The 25,439-nt window shown below is 40.6% G+C and overlaps 1 protein-coding gene across 3 annotated transcripts in view; it reads right to left on the bottom strand.

Annotated features, from left to right (window-relative positions):
* Positions 1 to 18,307, bottom strand: part of dlgap3 (discs, large (Drosophila) homolog-associated protein 3) — a 162,872-nt gene extending 144,565 nt beyond the window's left edge. For all 3 annotated transcript variants that reach the window (XM_025902372.1, XM_025902373.1, XM_005453886.4), the window contains exon 1: positions 18,177 to 18,307. The gene's annotated coding sequence lies outside the window, so the exon portion shown is untranslated. The remainder of the gene's footprint in view (positions 1 to 18,176) is intronic.
* Positions 18,308 to 25,439: the final 7,132 nt, after the last annotated feature.

The raw sequence follows: 25,439 nt of genomic DNA, 5'->3' as shown, positions 1-25,439 counted from the left end.
TCACTTCCTCGTTTCCTCCCAAGATTTTCTGTCATCTTTAAAGTGCTCTTGGTCAATAGTTCTCTTTCTTTGGACATTGTTGCTTTCCCCAATCATTATCAATCCACTCCTTGTGCCTGATTTCTTTTATTTTTTCAAAATTGCTGCACCATTTCCCCCATTTTGCTAGCCAGAAATAAAGAATTATTTTTTTGGACTATTGCAATGAGCAAATAAAATGCATTTCACCAAGGCCGGTGGCTTATAATTTGTCCTTTGTGTCACTGTACTGGCAAAATGTTGAAAAATGTGTTTATTTCTGAAACCAGAGACACAGAAAAAAAAGCAAAATTATATATTTTATTGGTCAGCTATTGGCCGAACATTTTAAAACATGGGTTTAGGTCTAGAATTTTACAGTTAGCACATTCCTAGGCAGACTCCTTACCCTTCTTAACAATTACTCTGATACCACTATGCGACAAAACTACTTGGGGCTACTTCAGGAAGAGGAACATAAACGTGATGTATTTCTAGTCACATGCACAGCAAGTACTTGCGACATAGTAATGAATCCCATTACAATACCTACCCACCATCATCCTAGAGGAGGCTCATCTTTGTCAGAGGTGTAAAAGTGAAGCTTTTAGGGCTCTCATTTGCCAGCTCCCGCCGAGAACACCGCTGACAGCCGACACTGTTGCAATAACTGTATCACACCTCTGATGGATAGCAAAATATATCACTGGATTTTTTTTTTCTTCATCTACCTCACAGATTACACACAGACTCAAAGACAGAGCCCCCCACGGAGAGAGGAGAGGCAGCGGAGAGGGGAACAGCAAAAAGATTCAATATTTGGAGCGTACGTGTCTGCATGGGTGAAAGACACCTCGAAGGCAGAAGGCATCCACTGAGACTTTACTTCTCAAAACTCTCATTTAGAGAGTCTCTTTGTCTTTCTTTGTGTTTTCTCTCCCCCGCCACAAAACACCTAATCTCTCGGTCACATCCCAGTGTGACTCAGCACCCCACTGATCAAACACTGACTAGTCCTTCCTCTCCTCCATTTCCATCTCCCTTTCCCTCTTCCTCCTCTTCCTCCTCTTTTTCTCTCTCACAGACAGTCAGAGGCAGCTGCAAACAAATAGCTCCCTAAAATGCCCCCCCCCAACTCCCGGGGGACCAGCCCTGTAATTCTTGAAAAGTAAGAAGCGCCTCCAGGAGAAGGCTTTATAGCAAAAAGTAGCGAATAACAAGCCAGAGAGAAAATAACAAGATAGGATCACAAACACTCTCACTCTTCTTTTCCCCTTCTTTCCTCAAGCACCAGTGCATAGCTGGCAGCAAGGCTACCAAGAGACAATGGGGCATATTTTTTCCTCTTTTTTTTTTTTTGACAGCTGCACTTGTTTCTTTCTTCATTATTTGCCTCACCTTGTCAGTTCCTGCCTGTTTTTTTTCCCTCCACATGACCGTCCTTAAAACCTTGAACAGCCAAAAAATTCCCAAAAGTCCCATTTTGTTCAAAAACTGGCAGCTAATGAGCTCATAACTCTACCCTTTAACAGAGGAAAGCCTCTGCTTCCTTTAAAGTCGAGTTCCTTTCATTTCCTTGACTGACAAGAGGCGTTGCAAATCATCTGTGAATACTCTGATAGACCAGCCAAGCTCAGATGAGATGAGCTGCGTCACAGTCCAGAAAATTAACGATCATGACGGAATGAATAACACTCCCAGCCATCAGTGTGCTGGCTTGTGAGTAAGAGACACAGCTCAACAGCCATCCCTCTAATTATGTTTTATAAGAGCATGACATGAGATCAAATGACACTGTCATTTAATAGGTAGGTAAGTAATGCGCACGTCCACCCCGTGCTTGCTACGGAGTAAAAACCTGCCAACATGGAAGACTCATCTCCTGTGATTAATAGAAAAACCTTTTTTAATATCAGTGTTATATCCTTAAAACTGCACTGTGCTCAGGAAGTCAAAGAAAAGGACTTTGATAGTTGTCAATACTGAACAAATTAAGGCAACAGATGTATTAAAGTAATTATTCAAAGGAACCTATTATGCTTATCCCTATTTTCTGTCATAAAGATAGTGGTTGGATGAGGTCAATACGTGAATATATAAGAGAGCACACAGGCTCATGACTGCTGTGAATGCTCTGGGTGAGTAAGTTTTAAAAAACAAAAAACAAAAACAAAGCCACACCCACTTGGTGTTTAAATCTCTTGTTTGCAATTGACAGCCAATCAGAGTAAAGTTTGCTTAAATGGAAAGAAAATATCTTGTTTCAGACAGTGGGTGGGCTGAACGACTGCACCACAACTAATTAGAAGATAAATAAAGACTGTTTGAATTTTGAGACATCCAAAGCCAATCTATGACAACCCAAGAATATGAATATTGATCTGGAAATAAGCATAATATCCTAGGTTATCAAAAGTTTACCTCTTAATTTTTGAGTTCAGGCATTTTCAGTCCCATTGCCACAAGAGTGTAAAGTCGAGCACCTACCCATCCAAGTCTGTCATTACAAACATTTGTGAAAGAATGTATTGTTCTAAAAAGCTCTTTAAACATGGCACTGTAGTAGGATGTGACCACTGGTACAAAATCTGTGCCAGGAGCTTCATGGCATGGGTTCAAATAAAACTGTAATGGTATTTTCACTGATTACTTTTGCCTTCCACCCAAATTGTACACAAAATGGAACGCACCACAGAAGAGCTCAGTATAACAGATCATGCACAATGTCCACAATTTGCTTCCACAACTGTAATCATACAATATTAATGAGCAAATGCAGAGCTTAGCATCCCTTTACTGTGAAATTAATCTTTTACGTCGAGCTTACTGAATCTGCTGAAGAGAGCAGGTTAATCAAAATGGCCAGTTGGAGTAACTTGAATCAGAAATCTCAAAAGAAATTCAAACGGGATTACAGTTTACTTTATAAGGTTAGCAGCCACTCACTATTCAAGTTATCTGGGTTCAAAATAATAAAAATGCCTGCTTATAAAAAGCAAAATGGCACAAACTGGAAAATGAACTGTTGTCTATTGTTTCGTGAAACCATCAGCCAATCTCAGCTTCTCCCTTTTCCTGGCTTTGTGGCTCTCTTAACAGCAACATGTTGCTTTATCCTTTGCTCCAGAAATCATAATTCCCACTGCCGCCAGAGGTCATTGTGACCAGGATGTGACATTATTGACCACTTGCTGTTTTTTTTTCTTGCAAGTACACTCCCTTCAGCTTAAGTATCTGACTGAACTTTGGTGCAAAGCTGGCTTATAGGAGGAAAAAAATAAAATAACTGCGACCGAGTCCCTTCCTCTCTCGTGGTATCAATATTGCAAGCCTGTGGGCTGGCGTATGCATGTCACCATCAGCGATGCCTGGCAACAATGCCTTCAGGATCTCCTGCATTATTCAGAGGGCCCAACAAGCACTAAGGCTCTGCCATTATCTATTTAAATCCGAGCACAGGCATGTCCCACTGAAAGCATGTACTTGCACTGCCACCTGTCCCGCTTACAAGACACAGAGAGGGCTGTGGAGAGGAGGCAAGGGACTGATCCATGTAAAAGAGGTAGGAAAACAAACAGGAGGGAAAGTAATGGGGTGGTGGAAACATTGTTGTGAGGGTGGGGTGATGGGTGGGCAAGAGGTAGAGATAGAGGTCACAAGGAGAGGAGGAGAAATTAAGCATGACAGCTGGTAACCGGGGAGGTTAGACAAATGTATGAAATAAAAATAGGAGACAAAGTCGAGAAATTGAAGGCAGGGTAAGAAACGATATTAAGAAGGCATTAGGGAAATAGGAAGAAGATGAGACGGGGTAGGAGTGGAAGGAATGGGGTTGTGAGAGGAGAGAAGGAGAAGGAATGAGGAAGGAAGGATGGGGCATGAAATCGGAAAGTGAAAATTAAAAGTCCAAAGAAGACAGGAAACGTGGAGGGTGATGCTGAATGCAGAAAAAAAGAAGAGGGGAGACGAAGAAAGGGATGAATAAACTGGTGGTGGGGGGGGGCACAAGAGAAATAATACATGTGAACCTTGGAAAGAGAACAGGGGGTAAATGAAATGAATATCCACCATGATGTAGCATTTAAAGACTACTCCTCTCTATCATTTCACCCCGCACCCCTTCCTCTCTCACCTATTCATCAAATGACTGCCACCCCTTCATCCTGCGTCATCTGCGCCATTGCTCATCCACTCCATTAGGCTATCAACCTATCTCTCCGCCCACCATCCCCTTCTCCATCGTGGGATCATCTTAAGGGCAAAGCCAGGCCTGCACCACAGAAAACATCCAGTGGAACAAGTCATTTAATCTAGCGTCAAGTCTTCTAGTGTCATTTCCATTTCCTTGCCACTGGGGAGAGATAATTTCACATCCAATCAATCAACTTGTTTCAAGGATTTTCCATGAACCAAGCTACATGCTCCGGAGTGAGTGATCTGTCTTATTCTTTTATTTTTTATGACATCAGTTCCAATTTCCTTGCTTTTAAGCTTTCCCAATAGAGGGGATAAAACAGCAAATTGAAAGGAACTGATTAATAAAGTGTGTTAACCTGCAGTAAAGTAAGCTCCCAATGTTAGTACACGAGCTTTCTGGTGCACAACAAACTGGCATCATATGTTACTCGGTGATGTTAAAGACAGCAATGGACACTCTACATTTTATTACTTCTGTTTATAAGTTTTGCATTTAATCAGTACTTCTTTTGTACAATATCAGGATAGGGCTGCTGCTTTTCTGTGTGTCTTCCCATGAACTGTTGTGGATGCTGGTCTCAGCCACAAACCCACACATCACATAGACACTGGGCAGAATTGTGCAGCGTGCAGCTAATGGTGCATTGCTCTATCAGTGTAATACAGAAAGAAGACATTTGGATGTCCTCTTGGGATTGATATGCTTGTGCTTATTTTAATAACAACTGCTTTTTGTGCTAATCAATGGCACAAACTCAATAAAGACGTGTAAGAGCCATTTTGTAGCACTTTCACAGAAACCATGCTCCCTATCAATGCAATCATGCAGAAAAAGAGTTTGTTTTTCACAACTGGGTGCCAACTGCCTCTATTATTTCTCTGGCACACGACAGTCATGGGATGCACCGTACAGAATGTTTCTTTTCCCCCCCTTGACAATTACTGTATAATAACAGGGGGAAAAAAGTTGCAGTGAAAACAAATAACCTAGCAGGGGGCGTGTCGGATTATTTTCATTATGTTTTTTTGTTGTTCAGCACTTTAAACAGATATTCTCAGATAAGCAAACCAAATACAGGACTCAGAATAATGCAGGTAGGGCAACCAAGCAGAACTATATTGGTTCTCGTTTATCAGTTATCTGTCATTGCATCTTAGACCATCCCATCTGAGATGTAACCCGAGAGGAGGAGACAGAAGGGGGCTTGTGCCTGTGGCCTGAAATTCAGTCTCAAAATACGATCTTGAAGGATGTTTCACTTCCTGAAATGTGTTGTAATGAGTGAGCAAGGACAGAGGAGGTGCACTGCATACACAAAAAATAATGGGTCGCACCTGTTAATCTTTGAAATCAGGTGTTCTTAGTCTTATTGAATAGGTATGTCTAAGGCACTCAGTGAATTTGAGGGTGGTACAGTGAGAGGATGCCACTGCTGCTACAAGTCAATTTGTGAAATTTCTTCCCTCCTGAATATTTCACAATCAGCTGTAAGTGGTATTATTGCAAAGTGAAGGTGTTAAGGCCATGTGAAGTTACTGAGCGAGATCGCTGAGTGCTGAGGTGCATAGTGCACTCAGTAACTGCAAAGTTCCAGACCTCCTCTCACATTAACATCAGCACAGAAAGCTGCGCACCGGGAGCTTCCCATGATGGGTTTCCATGGCCGAGCATGCTCCTGTACATGTGATGTGTAGGTGGCCCGGTACTTTTGTCCCTCTAGTGTGCGAACAAAGACATGTGTCTCATTTCCAGAGGTATTTTTGTCCTTAAAAAACACTCTACAGACGACTGTTCATAATAAGTTAGTTATTTTCTGTCCTTCAAGGTTTGTGAGTGTGTGTGATTAAAAAAAAGGCATGACATGTTGTCACATTGTTAAAAGCAGTGAATTTAATTAAAAGTAGCTCAAAATAAAAAAGCTGTTATGATCACTGATAAGCTTACCTGACATCTGAGATCATAAAACACAGTAGAGCTTAACAAAACAATTGACAAATGGTGCAGCTGTGCCAAACGTCATATTTTATTGATACTGCTATAAAATGAGGCTCTGAAGTGACGATGTCTTGTGCTGTTAAACGCCTTGTCTCTTCTCTCCTCGTGTCTCTCCTCACCTCCTTAGCTCGCATCTCTGAGGAAAGGAGGCAAGGCAAGGAATCAATCTGAGATATCAGGGAAGGCGGATGTGAGAGGAGTCGAGGGAGTGAGCGTTTAATAAAAGCACACACCCTCGATTTAGACGTGTTATTTAAATGCAGTGCCAAGTCTAAAAAAAGACATTTGGCATAAATGCATCATCTGTTCATGCTTTTATTATAGCCCACTGCTGCATTTTACAATCTCTTCCAAATGAGTTAATGACAACTTATATCTTTATGTTTAATTACCTTCACTATTATTACAAACTGTGAACGGCAGAAAGGGAATTGTCATTTGTGGGTTCCTATTTCTCGCTTCTTCTTCTTTCAGCTTCTCCCTTTAGTGGTCACCACAGCGGATTATCTTCCTCCATCTCACGTTAAGTACCCTCCTCTGTCACACCAACCCTCTGCATGACCTCATTTTCTACATCCATCAGTCTTCTCTGTGGTCTTCCTCTTTTCCTCCCGTCTGACAGCTCCATATTCAATATCCTTTGTCCAATATATCCACTATCCCTCCCCTGCACATGTCCAAACCATCTCAGCCTTGCTTCTCTACTTTGTCTCCGAACCACTCAACATGAGCTGTCCCTCTGATGTTCTCATTTTTAATCCTGTCCCTCCAATGAAAATCTTAACATCCTTAGCTCTGCCACCTCCAGCTCTCCCTCTGGCCCTTTTTTTAACAACACCATCCCCCAAACCTTATATGATAGCAGGTCTGACTACCATCTTGTGAATCTTCCCTTTCACTCTTGCTGGTATTTCCCCTTTCTTGTGCTCTGTCCGTTGCTTTGGATGCTTCACCACAGGTATTTAAAGTCATCCAACTTTACTACCTCTACTCCTTGAAGCTTTAACTTTCCACCTGGCTGCTCTCATTCACACACACGTACTCCGTCTTGTGCCTATACTAACTTTCATTCCTCTTCTCTCCATAGCATACCTCCACCTCACCAAGTTCTCTTCCACCTGCTCTCTACTCTCTCAGCTGGTCATAATCTTATCTGCAAACATCGTAGTCCACAGAGACTTCTGCCTAACCTAATCCGTCAGCCTCACCATCGCCACTGCAAAAAAGAAGGGGCGATCCCTGATGTAATCCCACCCCCACCTTGAACCCATCTATCACTCCTACCACTCTCATCACTATTTCACAGTCCTCATAAATGTCCAGCACCACCCTCACATACTTCTCTGACAGTCCTGACTTCCTTATGCAGAATCACAGTTCCTCTCCTGGCACCCCATCATATGCTTTGTCTGCATCCACAAAGACACAGTGCAGTTCTTTTGGACCTTCTCTACACCCCTCCATCAAATCACTCAAAACAAACATTGATCTGTTTTGCTCTTTCTCAGCATGCAGCCATACTGCTGCTCACTGATCATCACCTTTCTTCTTAACCTAGCTTCAGCAACTCCTTCCCATAGCTTAACAATTACTCAACTTTATCCTTCTGAGCATCACCCTTATTCTTTCTCCATTTCTCGGGCATTCTCTCGCTCTCCAAGATTATGTTAAACAGCCTGGTTAAAAAGCCCACCTCCCTCTTTCTTAGCCATCTCGAAACCTCCACAGGTATGTCATCCAGACCAGCTGCCTTTCCACTTGTCATCCTGCCCTTATCATGGTTTGTATATTCCAGTGGTGTTTTTGCATTTATACACTTGGGAATTCCTGTTCATAGCTGCTCTGGAAAAGCTCATCTCTCAGTGAGATCAATGGGAGGAACTGGGCCATCCTTCAGTACAGTGCACTGAGACTGATTTCCAGGGTTATGAACAGGAGGACAGAGGAGGTAGAAGACAAGGTGGCAAAAAACAGAGAAATGAGAAGATCTCACAGAAAAGCAACACAGGGGAAAAAAACACAAGGTAGGTATTTTCACAAACATAACCAAAAGCCATGACACATACATGTTTGTTTGTGTTTTTAGCTATAACCTGTATAACACTCATGTTTAGCGTATAATTAAGGGCTGTAAATTGTGGCCATCTGTCATGAAATTCAATTACATAAAAGAGGTCACGAGAGAAAACACACGCAGAAGCACACATTCCTCTATTCATATATGAGTGAACATATGCTAATATCTTGCCTCTCCAGATGCACTTGAACCACAGTCCTCAAATCAGCTTCTCCCATACTCTTTGATTTTAGCGTGAAATGTTCAGTGATCATTCTGCTACAGTTCTCAGAGCAGCCCATAATCACTGCACCGCTCGCTCGCTTATTCTGTCAGTCTGCGAGGAACGGAGAGGGCCAGCTGACACCCAGTATTCACCCACCCACCCTCCACTCCACTCCACACACCCACACCCCACCCCCACAAACACACTCATCAACAAACACTCAAGTAAACACTCAAGTAAACAGGCAACTGAAGGCAAACAGAAAACCCTGGCGTGCAAAGATACACAGACGCAGAAAGGCCAACTGGCCTGGCTACGAATGGGCAATGGACTTGGGCTTGGGGCTTGCTAGGGTGGAAAGGGGAACAATTTCATGCCCAAATGCATCAGTCAAGAGTACACTGTGAACACGAGCAAACATTTTTCCACCCAGATAGGTTACAGCAATTACCCTCGCCTCTTTAACCTTGCCGCTCGCCTGCGAGGTCTTTTGCTCGGTCCCATCCCCGACACGATTCAAATGCAGGGTTTGAGTGGAGGGGTTGGTATGTTTCTCTGCGTTACATCATAATGAGCGGTCTCTAGATCTGCTGCGAGTACGTACTGTACGATAAAACGCTGAGTTTGGCTTGACCCCGTAGACCCGTAATAACAAACAGCGGGTGTGATTAAATGCTCATCATCTGGGGAGAAATGTGTCAAAACAAGGTGCTAACACTCCAGTAAGAGTAGGCACAGTGTGGGGGTTGAGTTACTATTGAAAGGAAAGACTGAAGGATATGAGATAGCATCCATGTGTGTATGCCTCTTGCCCAACAAAATCTAGATTAACAGTAACCTGCTTTGTTATTTTATCACAGTTTGCTTCATCGCCAACACTGAGAGCCTGCCAATAACAGGAGGAGAAAGCCCCTTTGACACAGGAGTATAGTTTTGCATTGAAATGACTATAACACATTTAGAAAATGTCACAGTGGTATTAAACACAGCTGGAACCGCTTTAACCTCTGTGCGATGAGTTTAAGAATATTACAGTATATTGACCAAACTAGCATTAATTTTATTTCTTAATCACTTATGTATGTAGATTACACAAGTATCACTAAAAGGCAATGTTTCTATTAAGGCCATGCTTTAGTTTTAGAGGTAATAAAGCTTAGCAACATTTAAATTAGGTGGGCTATATTTCATTATTATGCTCTTTATATGGTGTGTTTGTGCTTTTGTGCTCCCATTGTCATTTCCAACTCAATCAACTGCCTGGGGCTCAGAGCAATTATTCTCGGGCCTCTGTGCTTTTGGTGTTTTATCTCTTATAATGTGCTATGGGAGAGCAGCATGTAACCATTCATAAAATGTATATTGCTACGAAATTTTTGTTATTTAGGAAATTATATTAAGAAGCTGTTATCAAGGGGGCAAATTAACTTGGTGAAGGTGCAAATTTGGTTACTTTGAGATGTAGCAAAACCACAATCTGCATCTTGCCAGTCTTCAAGCTTCTAAAAACGTGTACACGTAGCTAGCTACCCTGATTTGTTGTTAACTCTCAAAACTCTTCAGACTGCAGCTCGTTCATCTTATTCTCGACTCTTTACTTCCTATGGTTCATTGCTCTAAGTTGTTTAAATAAGCAAGTGATAGCTAGCTTTTATAGCTATATCTTTTCTTACAAAGATAGCTAACACTGTTTAAACATGTGCAAATTACTTAGCTAGCTACACTGATTGCTTGTTAACTCTCAAAGTTCGTCAGACTGCAGCTAGTTCTTCTTATTCTCGACTCTTTACTTCCTATGGTTCATTGCTCTAAATTACTTCGCTAGCTACACTGGCTAATGTGGTAACATTTAACTCTCAAACTATGAGTTGTTTTCCCATAGACAGAATGAAATATAAATTTAGCCATAGTGATGTCATTCACTGGTTTGTGAAGCCTCTTCTTGAAGCCGCAGACATCTTGGTGTTTTAAAACTGGAAGTACAGATAAAAGGGTGGCTCTGACTGCTAATCTTGGGGTTGACAAGTCTTTGGTCCATGAGCATTACAACTTTACTAATATATTAATGAGGCAGGTGAATCAGAAAGGTTAGCTATTTTGCTAAAGAGACAGAAACTGCCAAAAGTAAGAGGATCCAGCCGGTCAGTCATTTTCTTAATTGCCTTTAAAATGGGATATCAGCTGGAGTAAGTAAAGCCTATCCCAGCTTTTTGCTCTTCACAACCACTCAACTCATCAACAATACAAAAGATCCAAATACTTACAATACAACTGTCTGGTTCACAAAGACAAGGCAGGAGGCATATATTTTTTCTGAAACAATGTTTAAACAATAAAAATCTGCGACCACAGCATAATCTCCAAGGGGAATACCGTGTTGAAGAGCAACAGAAAAAAAGAAGCAACAGAAAATATAAAAGTGTATTTCAAAGGGGAAATAACATAAATAATTTCTACAGTGTTACAGCTGGCTTTTCCATTTTTTGTGCTAACCAATGAAATATTGCTACATTTCTGTGAGTCATTCTTCTTGTTTGTTGATTTTAGGATTTGATCCTCTTCAGATATTCTTCTAATGTCTAATTGACAGGACCCAGCTCTCCACTGAAGAAATATAATAATCTATCCAGATAAAGTCCATTTAGATTTTCAGCTAGGCTCAATATTGTTCATTTCTTCACTCATTTCTTCACTAGCTATGTGGTATTGATTTTATCAGTCAAGATACTCGTTTTTTTAATGAGCAATTTACTTCTCAGAATCTAAAGCATATTTTTGTTAGACTTTACCTGCTTTCCCCCCTTTTAAATGTATGAAATCTTCAAGCCTAAAGAACTTGGTGTTGTTGTTTCACAGAGAGTCTATGAGAAAACTTGCCAAGCACCCAGGTTACAAAATAAGAGCACCATTGGTGGATTTCCTTTTCAATTTGCACTTTGGCAACTAAATTAATATCTTAAATATCCTTTTTCAGCTTTTCTCTTCTAACCGAAGTGGATCCAAGAAGATCACAGTACCATTAAAAAGAGGGTTACTCAGTTCAGTCTGACATATTATTCACCCAGTATAACCTAAGCAGTCCAGTTGCCTCTGTCAAAACACAGCCTCTATTCATGACTAATGTTTTTCTACGAGGATGACAGATTTTTCATCCAGTGCGACGGCGTTTTATCCAATCTGTTTTCCACGGTGTTTGAGAGAAGCCATGAGTGGACATGATTATTTTAGTATCAGTAATATCTTCAACATCTAATTGCCTCACCTCTGCCTGCCTGCGCTTCACAGCGACAGTAATCTCCCTTATTCCTTCTGTTTGGTTTCGTGAGTGAGAAGCAGCTGCAGGATGGGCGACATTTTAAATGACAAATACTACATCCTTTGATTAATTCAAAGGTAAATGTTATTCTGTTAATTACCACGGGGGTATTAGCCAGTGGGTCAAATTTGACCATGTATCAGTGATGGCAACCTCTTCACAAAATGAACCGTCATACACTAGAGAAAGACGGCATGTTGTATCCTCATTCTTTAAGACCCACATCAGTGCCTCTTGTCGCTACCCTTCACATCTGATCTAACTATACACACTTTACCTCCCCTATGTCACAGTTATTACTTAGTACCAGTTAACATTAGGGGTTTGATAAGTTCAAAATAACCAATGCTGTAGTCGTAAAAATTACTGAGGTAAAACACAGATAATCCCACCTGGTGTGCTTATACTGTGCACGCACGCCTGCCAATCTGCCCATTGTGTCCATGGAAGCCCAGTAAAAAAATCCCAGCTTTAGAGATGAATTCTTTATATTGATATGCAATATGCAAAAATGGCTTCAGCAAAGGCTGTAAGCATCTGGGAGGGGTGGAAAAGATATGACCAGTAAGAGAAGCAGAGAGGTAAAAATGTTATGAAGACAGCTTCCATTAAAGCATCTTCTAAATGAATGCACTATATCAAGACCCATCTTTTCATTCAAATAACATCATTTGAGTTTTCATTGCAGGGGTCAGCTTTTTAAGGCATTTCAAACAATTTGAAAACACTCTGCACTCAGTCATGGTCACGCAGACCACTATAGCTTCCCTACTGAAGCTCTGAGCTTTGATATACTGTAGAGTGGATAACAGTGATATTTTTAAGTTTATATTGTGGAAATGGAGTAACAGGGAGCCGGGGAGGTCTGATTTCTAAGCAGCTATTACTGGCAAGGAAATATAATATGCACAATTGATTAATATTTTACGCAAGTTCCACAAACCATTACATTACTCACTAATGTTAAGCATATTTAACAGGCGATAACCTTGTATCAAGCACAAATTAAGTTTTCCCATTAAATTCTGAAATTATTTAAAAGTATTAGAGGGGATATTAGAAAAACGTATTCATTTATTTCCCAGATTTCCTTTTGTTTAAAAGTGGTGGCCATTTTCCAGAAATATCTCACTGAACCGGTAGCCACACGGCTTTAGGAAGGGTCACTCAAATCTTTGGTCCAGAATAAAAAGTGTCAACTAATATTAGATAGATTGCAATGAAATGTTGAGTAATCATGATCCATGCAGTGAAAAATCCTTGGGCTTGGTGATCAATTGGCTTTTGTTGTAGGACCAGCATTAGACAACAAATGGATGAATTGCTTTCACCATGACCGTTTCCAAAAAGGCACCCTAATGAATATGAAGCCCCACTGACTTCTCTTTGTATTAGTAATTTTAGCCTGCAGCGATTTTTCATTCATCCTCAAAATACAAATTTTGAAGTTTGAAATAAGTGATGTACACTTAACGTGACATGTGAAACAAACGTTTTGGTGTTTGCAGAGGCGATGATGAGAATCGGCTCACCTGCTAAGGAGAAGATGGAGTACATACAGACATATGTACATACATATGCTAGGATCATTATAGTAATATTCTGAATGGACTGGCACAAAATTGGTTTCAGATATACAGTGAAAAGACATGGATGATAGGTGAGATGATTCTAAATTGGTCATCGATGTAATAAAGTACTTTAAGTGCATAGAATGAAACGCGGTTAATGCTATGGTTAAATGTGTGTTATAGTCTCAGCACTTTAAGTAGCCAGTAAAACTAGAAAAGCCTGTCAGCTCCACTCCATAGTCACAGTCTTTAGTTGATTAATATTAGTAGCTTTGAGTGGAACACCTCGACAGCTGCTGGATGGACTGTCGTGACATTTTCAACGCATGTTCAAACTCCTCTCGAGATGGATTAGCATTTCTAGTAATTCATCTTGCACAACAGTCAAGTTAAAATATCAAATTAGTGCAGGACTTGAGGATGTAGGCGCTGATTCTGATTCTGATCCTCCTCTATATCCACAACTATCTACATCCTCATCTGTATTTTGTGCTTATTGCTAATTCCAAAATGTTGACTTGGTTGCTATGACAGTAATTGTAATAGGTCTAAAAATACAAACTTGCTTTATATTAACTCATATGTAGACACACATATACATAAACATATACTTCTTCTTCCTCTTCTTTGCAAGCGAAGTAATCATAAGACAAAGTAATAAATTACAGGCATTATTAGCATCACTGACTGATGAACAATTATTTACAGATATGCATAATAACACAATCCAATTGCCACTGCACTAAAAACCTTTTAAGCCAAATTAATTTAGAAACAACAGCATACACGTAACGTACACGTTATGTCACAACGTGCATGTATGTACACATAACGTACATGTAATGCTGCCGTTCATTTTGAGATCAGCTACTACACATAATATATATAATTTGTAAGGATATAGATTTAAGCTCTGTTGACAAGGCAAAGGCCTGTAGTGAGTCCTCACCAGACTGCCTGTCACGGTTTTGATGTAAATCACCTTCTTTTTAAAGCTGTTTTTTAAACAAAGCTGATATATGGTTCGTTAGCGTTAATATTTCCACAGCGGAGCTGTGAGGTGAAGCTTGAAACAAACTCTGTTTGAGCCTATTCTTTCAAACTTTGTGGTCCAAATTATTTGAGTCCATTAGGGGCTTCCTGAGCCCTGCCTGTAATCATGGTCCAACACAGTGCAAGCTGGGAGAAAGCAAAATAAGTCAGTTTAAAGAAAAGAAAAAAACATTTCCAAACAGTAGACATAGCTCTCTCTTTCATCCTCCATCTTTCTTTACTGTTCTTGAATGTAACACCTAGTAACAGATAAAGCCTGATGGATACAGGATTTTTAAGACCAATACTGATATTTGGTGATTTTAAAATTCGATATTTAAATCTGTCAGACACATGAAACATAAACAGATTTGTTAAAACATCTGCCAAATAAACATACATATTTATTATGTGTATTTATTTATTTACTTGTTTACACTCTATCATTAGCTGGTTGAGACTTTTGTTGCATTCTGACCAGCCATGAAGTTGCAGAGTGCCCTCTGGTGGACAAACCTTGTATGATAATTACTAAAAACGTTGTTGAATGGTGTCTTTCGTGGGTCTTCTTTTTTCATTTTCATTTATCAGCCATTACAAATTCTGATAACAATAGCAAATAGCTAATAAAAACATATTTAAAATGCTGGAATGGTTCTTCCAACATACTGCCCAGCACTAGCGTTGGTTAATGTAACTTCTAAAAGTATCTTGTTGCATTACAAGATTACTAACAATAAAAAGGAACTTGTTACATTAAAGCATTTCCTATTGAAAAAATTAATTTCTTAGTATAGCCTACTTTCACATTATCAAAACAAACAAAAAAAGAAAACTTCTTTGCAATTAGCTTGCTGGCTACATTGTCCAGAGGGTGTGTAGCCTACTGTACATTAACCTTTGAGTGTAGTGACTTTATTTCTTTGCATGGTAAGTTGATATTGGTAGCACCCCCTCCACCACATAAACAGCAACCATTTTGGTTAATCTCCCTTGCAGTGACATCACTGATAAAGGCGACTTGTTGAGGCGTTGGAGCTGTAGCACCAGCATCATTCTTCTCTTTAGCAGGACCTCACCAGTAATGTTAATGCTGAGCTTCGCTTGTAATGTGTTTCTTCAACATGTGAAGTCAGCAAAACAGGTGATAGAAAGCAGGCACAAGATAATGCGTTACTTCCACAATGTGACGGCCATCCTCTTCACGAACTCACGAGCTAACTTTAACTGCAGGAAATGTAGCTGTTTTTTTTTGTTCTTATCACAACTGAAGGAACAGGTAACTGTGACATTTTAATTGAAATGTATTTGAAATATTAACTTGATAACTGGCTGCTTCAATTGCAAAAGTATGTAACACCACTTTGTAATATATCACCCACTGCATTAGTTAGCACAGTCACTATATCATGTTAGCTCATCAAAGTTACAACAAAGCCTTAGCTTGTTATTAAGGCTTAAAGGAGCACATACTAGTCGGTGCTGAGCATGCTCTGGGAAGGTGTTTGACACTGGTAAACCATAACATCCTGTCACGCTGCACAACTTTGTGCCAGAAATTGTTTGTTTCTAAAGCTATCAGTGAGCTAACGAGCTGATCCCTCTCAGTGGCTGTGTTGCTCTTCCCACTTTACCGAGATCACTTGCTCCCCCTGAGAAAAGAGTGCACAAGAACCTCAAACAGACGCCAAGATGAACAGTTAATCCTCACGCGCCCATCAAGATGGAGCCTCTTCTGTGCCGGTGAAAAAAAAAGAATGGGATTTTTGTGCAATGTGTGCTGATGCCCCACAATGAATGGTGGTAAATTCAACCCTTCTAACAGCAAGAAACACTTATCCCGCCAGTCTTTTGTGTGTGGGTTGTGTAAGTGTGTGTGTGTGTGTATGTCGAGAAAAGAAAATTAATTTTAAGGCTGAACAAGACACGGTAACCGTCTTTTTAATTGCATCTCGCTTCCTTAATGGCTGTCTATTCTGCTGAATGAAGGAGACACTGTGATTAGGCAGAACAGAATTGGGATTGTTCCAAAATCAGCTTCTAAAAATGTGCCTTTGTTTTGTTTGCTGTTCAGAGTTTCACAAGTGTGGTAATGTGAAATGAATACTGCAATTTCTTTCTGCTTTATTATGTGACTAATTTCGCAACAAACTAGAAACATATCCTTAACTTCCACTGCAATGGAAGCGAGTTTGTTTTCTGTGCAATCACCCACTGCACTGTCAAAGTGACCTCTGGCTCTTTTGCCATTTACAGAGAACACAGTTTGCTGTAAACCTCAACAAGCTTTAACACACCATTTTCACATCTTAAAGATCCCAGGCAGAGAAGTGCAATGGACTCGAGGGTTTACCCGCCACTGGAAACCAGCACCTTTTGTTGTAAAACTGGATGAAATGGTATGTTGTATAAAAAAAGGCTGAGAGTCTGATACCCTGCTGTAGCTTAAATAATTGATCACACTGACATTAAAACCATAGTGTCGGGTCAGTGAGGCAATGCTTCACTTTGTTAGCCAAAGACATTTGCTTTCATGTAATCAGATTCTGGATTGATCTTTTTTGGATGCAGAGAAATTTACAATGTACACTGAGTCCCCATAAACCCAGCATAAAGGAAAGCACCAGCACACACTCATACAGAAACACCAAAAGCCTGAACCCAGTAACCAGAAAAAAAAAACAGCTTCATATGGACTCCTTTAATAAAGCTCTAGCTTATATGGGCATCTAAATTCAAATCACATGCCTCAAGGAGGAGTAACAAGCAACCCACAGTCTGTGCCTCATCTAACTGATCTTTTGACAGTTATCTAGTCCAACTAACTACACTATTTAGCGAAGCAAACCCAAAAGAGAGACACTGTATTGCAGCGGTAAAAGGGGCGGTAACTGGAACTATTCATGTGAAAACTAGATGTTAGAAACACCATCTTTCAAATCAGCGCCAAATGTGTATTACAGCGATCAGCCTTCGTTGTAAAAGCTCTCCTCTTTTAATGATTCAAATGCACTTAGGTAGAATAATAAATGTGCAGCACAGCATCCTAAGCGACCCCACCTCGCCATCAGACCTCCGCCCCCCCTCAGAGGGATTCCTGGACCGGGGTGGTCCTGAGGAATCATCTCCTCGCTGTCCCAAGAGCCACACTCGTTGTACGCGACTCCCGTTTGATTAATTAGTCCATTGTGCATCTATGCTCTGCTGTGTAAACGCAACACTTATGCACCAAGCGCGAATTCCTCTCCGGGACACACACACACACACACACGATGTAGAAGCGAGGCGCGCTTTCACGGTCAGCGAACGTTTACGCACGAATGAAACTCGGTGATTGCCAAAATCTCCGAGTGTTTTCCATATGTGATTTTGCATTTCCAGCCAAAGACAATTAAATGCTTTTGTGTACTGGTGCGCGCGCGTGTGTGTGTGCTTGAGAGAGAGAGAGTGGGGTGGGGGTGGGGGTTCGTCCTGCGATCGTAAATGGCGCAACTTCTCATTTTTCCTGTCAAGTTGACACAGCTGGGCGCCCCGCTGACAGCAAACGGGCCAGTGGCCGATGTTTGAGGGAAGACTGCACCAGTAGGAACCAACACTTAGCCGCTATCCCTATCACACAGTCCAACCACAAGAACCACATGACAGTCTACTTGCACTGCGTGTACTAATAGTGAGCGTTCAAAGAACATAAAAAAAATTGAACGCCTGCACCATCTGAGGTCTTTTTTAAAAAACCCATCTAACAGCTTCAGGAGTCTCCTTACCTTAAAGCGGGCTTTCTGTGGACGTTTTCACTGAATGTTTTCTGCGTTTGAGTAACACAAATGCACGCCTATTCCACAGCTCGCCGATCGCTGTGTGGAGGAGAGAGAGAGGATGGAGAATCAGCAGGGAGGACGAGAGCGCGCGCTCCCCCCCTCTCTCTCACTCACTTTCTCTCACTGTCCCTCTCTCTCCTCTCTGAAATGTTACCTGCAACCGATTGGTCCAAGGGTTCCTTGGCGGCCCCTCTCCTCTGCTTTAGGAGGGGCCAAATAAAGCCACTGTCGGCTTATCCTACAAGGCTAAGACACTGCAGATTGATCAATCTCTCAAACCGTTCACCCCGACCTCTTTCCTCGTGTATATATATATATATGTATATATATATATATGTATATATATATATATATATATATATATATATATATATATATATGAAAACACCCATCTCGCCCCTGCGGGCGGTTTATCCTTACATACACTCAGACAACATATATGAGATATTTTTCCAGGCAACTTGTTTCGTTGCATTTGGTGCAATTTGAAAAGCATAGCGGGGCTTTGCAGTGCTGTATTTCTTCGATTAGACACAGTGTCATGTCAAAAAGGGCCGAAGTTAAAAATGGGCCACCCATCCTCACACAGCCCGTGTAAGAAATATTGCTTAAGAACACTCTCTGTTTTAGTCTGTGGCCAAGATCACACCTGTGACGTTTCCAGCAGCGTGTAGAAACCCACTCTGGATACGCCATCACGTCGAGCACTTAGCAGCTACTGTAAATGGGTCAGAGCCAGAGAGAGAGAGAGAGAGAGAGAGAGAGAGAGAGCAAAACAGTGGAAATAAAGACTCACTTTCAAAAAGGCCTCGGGGCCATTTCATGATTGCACGAGTGTTTTATTGCACGACTGAAAACTTAATGACCTAAATGTATCTTTCTCGTATTGTTTTCACTGGATCGGGCCCTAAATCTCGTCCACGTAAAGCGCTGTTATATTAGCTAAGCTGCTGGAAATGGCTGTGCACGCGGGCCTATCAGTGTGTTTAGGAAAGAGAAGTCGGAGAGAGTCTTCCTCCTGCATACATGAAGAGAGAGCAGAAGCTCATCAGAACTCGCCTGCAGGGTTCATTAACAGTAGTGAGTTGTGTTTTTTCCCCCTTCTACAGCCATCATTTAATACCATTTAAACACATGTGACAGTGTCCATTACATTTCCGGCAGCACACTCACTACTGTTTTATGCAGACAGACTTCTTTACTCATCCTCATTCTTTTGAATAAGAAAGTTTTCTCTCTTTATTACCTGATGAATATTTATGATGCACACAGTAAGAACTGAGGTCAACTGTTTCGCTGCATAGCTTGCTGCTGCTTTTCACCTACAGGCAACAGCAACGCGTTCCATATCCACATTGCAGTTTACTGCTGCTGCACTTTCAGCAACAATTAAGTGTCTGGAGGAAGCAGGGGAAACACTGTTTCAAAAGAATTGCACTTGTAACAAGTGTGTGTGACGTGTAACACCCCCCTTTTTGTTCTCCATAGCAGTGACATTTGTGGAGCAGCTCGGCTCCATCCAGCAGCCCTTTGGTTTCAGCACCATGGTCAGTGACGCTGATACAGGCCACTGTGTGAGACTGTCTGCATGTGAGCGCTTTTAACGGAAAACATGTACTGACTGTCAGGATGAAAGCGTCAGGATGGGTAAAGATCAGAGATGGTTATTCTGCTTGGTGTTAAACCTTCATGTTAAACTGTACATGTGCTCACATCTGCCTTTGATTACTCTCTAAATATACATACATATGCTCCCACACACACCAGCTTCAACAGAAGGGCCTAGCTGTTGCAAAAATTCTCAAATACTCAACACGCAGCACTTGCCTCCAAGCTCTGCTACAAGCACGCCTTAACACTCATGTAAAATGTATAGAAATCCACCCTTCAGTGTGTTTGCATATTTGCGACCTCCGCTTCTTCTCTTGCCGGTTGCATTCTCAGTCATGGCGCTTCAGTTTTTCCTGCACAGCAATACCAGCGAAGAGTCAGTAGCCTTGCTGTCTCAATGGAAGACAGCCTAATGAATATTTATTGGTTCATTGGGTCAAGGAGTAATATCTACATTTTCAACATGGCACGACATGCACCTCTACCACTCATGTATGTGGCGGGGCATTCATCATCAGGGTGGAATCGTTTACAGCACAGCCTTGCGCCACCTGCTTCACAGCCCCCCAGCAGATCTGTTTGTGTCTTCATTAGCACTTGTCTGAGCTATGCTAAAGCCCCATGACAGAAGACCTTGACCTTGGCTCGCAACAAACTGGTTCCATGTTGGCGTTGTAGAAGAATTCTTTTTTTTTCTTATGCAAACCAGCTGCTTTAAGAAGTTCTTGTGATTGAAACCCTGGATTACATGATTACAGAAGAAATTGGAAATGTGATTTTCTGCATCAAGCGGTTTCCATTGTGGGAGAAAACAAGAGGAGGTTTTGTGCATTTGTTAGAAAACTGGAACCGAGATGGAGAAATATGTGATTATTCTTTCCCTAGAAGCCAAGCTTGAAGGCAAAACTAAATGTGAAAATTTAAATGTGAAATTTGAACATAAAATTTTTTTTTAGTGCTTTTTTTGTCAGGGGTACAAAAGAAAGTCCTTGGTTCAAATCCACCATCCAGCCTTTCTGTATGGAGTTTGCGTGTTCTCCCCGTGTCTGGATGGGTTCTCTCTGGGTACTCTGGCTTCCTCCCACAGTCCAAAGACATGCAGTTAGTGGGTTTAGGTTAACTGGTGATTCTAAATTGTCCAAAGGTGTGAAAGTCAGTGTGAATGGTTGCCTGTCTGTGTTAGCCCTGCACTCTGTTACCCAGCCTGTCGCCCGATGACTCCAATCCTGAACTGGATAAGAAGAAGAAGATGGATGCATGGTTGTTTTAACCATGGATAATGGTACTCATCTACAACTGAGTTTGACACCTAACGTTACCTACAGCTCTTATGTAGATAGTCTAAATAAACTAAACACTGGTAAGTTAGCAGCTAATCTAACATTAGCTAAAGTTATGAGGAAACAATATGAATAAAACTCGAGTACACTACCTAATCTAAAAGCATGATTACTGGATGAGCCATATTATATATATTTTATCTGCAATGATGATGAACTACCAGACTTAAGGTGTGCCCAGTATGTAACTAACCGGAGCATATAATCTCACAAACGACCAACCATCAGTTTTAAAGCAACATGCGATGAGAAAATTTCTTACAGTGTTAATGCAGCTTCAGTCTTCTGTTATAATTTTACTGAGAGACCCCCAGCTCACAAGTTACATAAGCTGTTTTCACTCATTAAATCCAGAAAATGTCGGGAGAGTCAGGTCGGGACACAGTCAGCTGTAGTGGGCAGGAGTTAGTTCTACTGCTGGTAATACTTTATTTGGTATAGGTGAGGATGCTGACCAGCTGAAGCTGTGTCAATGTGGACATCTGCAAGACAAGCTGGCAATATAAATACTGTGTAATATCCGTTTAGACCTAGTCAGATACTTACAGTTTTACATGCATCCATCAGATACTACCTAGAAAAGTTCAGGTCTGCAGTGCATGTGTAAAACTATTATAGTGTACATTTAAGTCAGTGAGAACAGTTTTTGAATTCATGCCAAACACCAGATAATCACTCGTAAGAGGGCTTGCCTTCTATGATGCCTGTGATTTATTTGTGGCCAGGGTGTATTATGATCAGTGGACAGAACTAATTGATCACCTACAAAAGTCTGGCCAGTCAATTGATCCCCAAACAAATGTGATGTGCTCTGTCGCTGGTTCATGCCCTTCGTGCTTTTGATAAGGGGAAACTTGCTGATCCTCCTTGTCCGGCTTTTCTAATAAAGATGTCAGCAGCTGCCAAAGTGCACTTTCATGGCAATGCTCCAAGCTGGCTCCAATCAATAGTGTCTGTCCATAGGTGTACCAAGACTGAGAGACACAGTGTAGTGTAAGAGGACCACACTGAGATCTAGACATCACTGTGGGTACGCAGCCTGACTTCATCAGGGACACATGGGAGACATACGATGGGGCAAGAGTAAAGAGGAGAACTCTGAATTCTTAAGATATAATCGAACAATATAAATCGTAAAGAACCAGATACAGTATATAGCTGTATTTAGTTTCAGCTATCACAATGGTATTGTTGAAATCCCTGTCACAACCCTTCTCCCGGCAGCCGGGGTATCTATGTATATCTTTATCACTTCAGAAGAACTACAGCTCTGCCTGTGTCATGTATATTTCATCAAAAAAACATGCAAAGCTGTGCAACCCAGAATCCATAGCTCATGTAGTGCTGACATCTTTACTAACCAGACAGCAGTGATAGACACACAGTGCCTGCTGTGCGGGAAATTTACTGTTAACACAACTGATAGAGTGAATCTTGTGCTATCCCCTGGAAACACACATCCAGTGGAAGAAATACGATTTTCACATTAAGACTTGAAACTTAATTTTTGCACAATAAAACATGGCAAGAAGATCTTTGCATTTCTCTCTGAGTGTGATGGCTGTGACACAGTGATGTCAGGGAAATGCAGCTGCATCTGTTTTCGATTGTAACGTTGTAACATCATACATGTCGTATTTGATACATGAGTTTCGGAGACCTATACATCATCTGTGGGATTTTTTAACCCTAACCCCCTTAATTGTCCCCTTATATGAAGGGAGAGAGTATGTTCTGTTTGTTTGTGTGTCTGCCGGTTTGTTAGCTGCCTAGCATCCACAGTTTTGAAAATATCATGTTAAAGTTTTTTGTGATAACAGTAACAGCTTGAGCTAATTTTATTTTGGTGAATAATTGGGTCAATTTGGTCAGTTAAAAACGAATATTATCCAGAATTTTATATAGATCATCTTCAAACATTACAACATTATAGCAGGCCTTGGTGGTCATGAGCAGGCTAAGCGCTTCACCTTCACTGTTAGTGCCTAAGGTCAAAATTGACCATGAAGAAAATTTTTGAGAAACCGTATCAAGTAATATATCATATGAAAGGTCACGTAGAGAGCTATAAAACACTTTTTTAAAATGTTTTCAATGTGTGAATTGATGCCATAAAATCTCCCAAAATCACACACTGCATAAATATATATAATATAAATATATCTGAATATAAATGAATATAAATATATCTAAAAATCTCAAGTTTTTAGAACATAAAGAAGCCAAACATTTCAGCCAATTCTGCTCCAATCACATTGTTACAGATAATAAAATACACAGTTTTAGTATGTAATGCTTTCAAGGTCATAGGGCAAAGGTCAGGGTCACATGAATCAGGAAAAAACTTTAGTTTCCATTAGTGTATTTCCTAACTTTAAAGCACTATATTAGTCAGTGGGGGACATAAGCACTTTCTTTGTCTGTACAAAATTAGATAGCATCAAAATGACAAATAAAAATGATTATACTACACTAGATTTCCACATTAACAATGCTGATATCAGCACATTTAATAAAAACATCATAAAATACGTCTCAGAGATTGCACCTTCCCCTTGTGCAATCTCTGAGTACTTGTGTTTGCTTTGTATACAATAAACAGTAAGTTGCACAAAAATGCCTAAAGTAGCAAAAATTACGCAAATTGTTATTTAATTTCTTTTTTATTTGTATGAAGGTTCAATAAACACTCCAGTTTTTTTTACAGAGAATTATTTTAGCAATTTTTTTCACAGTTCGGGCTTTAAAGGGTTAAGACAAATACATGAAATCCAAGAGTGTAAATCACTGCAAATGAAGGCCAACATAAATGTATTAATCAGTGTTGAAAACAGATGAAAGCAGGTGGGCACATGAGCAAAAATAGTGCTGAGAAAACAACATAATGAACAAGACTAAGCTTTCAGCAGCTGTCCTAGTGTCATAGTGAGAATGTGATGAGATTATACTGGCATGAAAAAAACCTCACAGCTACAATAACATAAAGTAAAATGCTCATTGTGTTAGTTTAGAGTTTTTAGCAGTTTTTCATCTGCTAGTTAGAACTAACTATAAACTGTATATAGATGATGGACATGGCCTTATGCCCCTCTAGCCTTGATGCTCTGGAGCCAGATGTGACCATATTTAGACAAGCGGGTGGTCGGCAAACTGGATCCATAAACCTTATGGGTGCAATGCATAGATACAGATACCTGCTTACTGGTGCAAAAGGCAGACCAATAAAATATTAGAATTTCAGTCACAAATACCAGAGCAAAGGCTTAGACAGGCCCACAGCAGGTCATACTATTTGTCACATCATTTATTTAAAAGGCACCTACAGAGCAAACACTATGTGAGGTTCAGCAGATGGTTGTCAGTTACACCTGCCTGTATCGAAAGCCTCGTCAAACCTTAACAAAACCCAAAGAATCCAAAAATACAAAGTTATTTCAAAAGGGAGAAACTATGCACAGAGGTTTTTGCACCAGGCTACAAATCTGTTAAATGCATCTCATTACCCGTAGAGATCAATTCATTCACTCACCAGCCTCAAGCAGCCAATCGAGAAACTGCAGTCAGGAACTCATGGTATTGCCAAACCTCACCGCACATATCGGGGAGAAATTGAATTTTTGACATAATGATGGAACCAGACGAAATGTCAGATGTATTTTACCTGTGAACTTAAAAATTGGCATGTCAGCAAGTTTCAGGGTTGCTTTCGGGATAATTTACTGGATAAGTGAAAATTCTGACCTGCCGCTGATTGCAGAAACAGTCAGGGACCACCAAAGTCTCATATCCATTAGAGAAAAGATTATCTGCTTGGTAATGTCACGACATAACTGTTCGGACTTTTTCAGTGTAGATGAAAAAGATTAGCATGTCTTTAGTTTTTGTAAAAAATCGTTTTTTACCTCAGTGAACTGTGTCAGAAGGTAAAGAGCAATCGGACAGGAGATGTTGTGGCTTGTTTTACTGCAGGCAGTGTTTGCAGTTAATCATTTAGCAAAGCAAGGTGAGGGTGATTTAACACCCCTTCCTTTATTTATTAATGTTAAAGAAGAAAAGCACACAAACATAGCCATGGTTTGTTTGCTGTCAGTACTCTCTTTTTTTTAAGGGGACTGAAGCTGTCAAGTGAATGGATGAGGGCATTTGTTGCTTCATTTTAACCTGCGAGAATATACCTGTCTGTACCGTTTAAGTCTTGTAGTTTTACCAGATGCAAGCCAACAAAGAGAACCTCAAAATCCTTCCCTTTCCTCCCCCA

The sequence above is a fragment of the Oreochromis niloticus genome, linkage group LG22, assembly GCF_001858045.2.
Source record: "Oreochromis niloticus isolate F11D_XX linkage group LG22, O_niloticus_UMD_NMBU, whole genome shotgun sequence".
NCBI classification, from domain to species: domain Eukaryota; kingdom Metazoa; phylum Chordata; class Actinopteri; order Cichliformes; family Cichlidae; genus Oreochromis; species Oreochromis niloticus.
The sequence above is the reverse complement of the archived record's forward strand: the minus strand, read 5'-3'. Positions and strand labels throughout refer to the sequence as shown.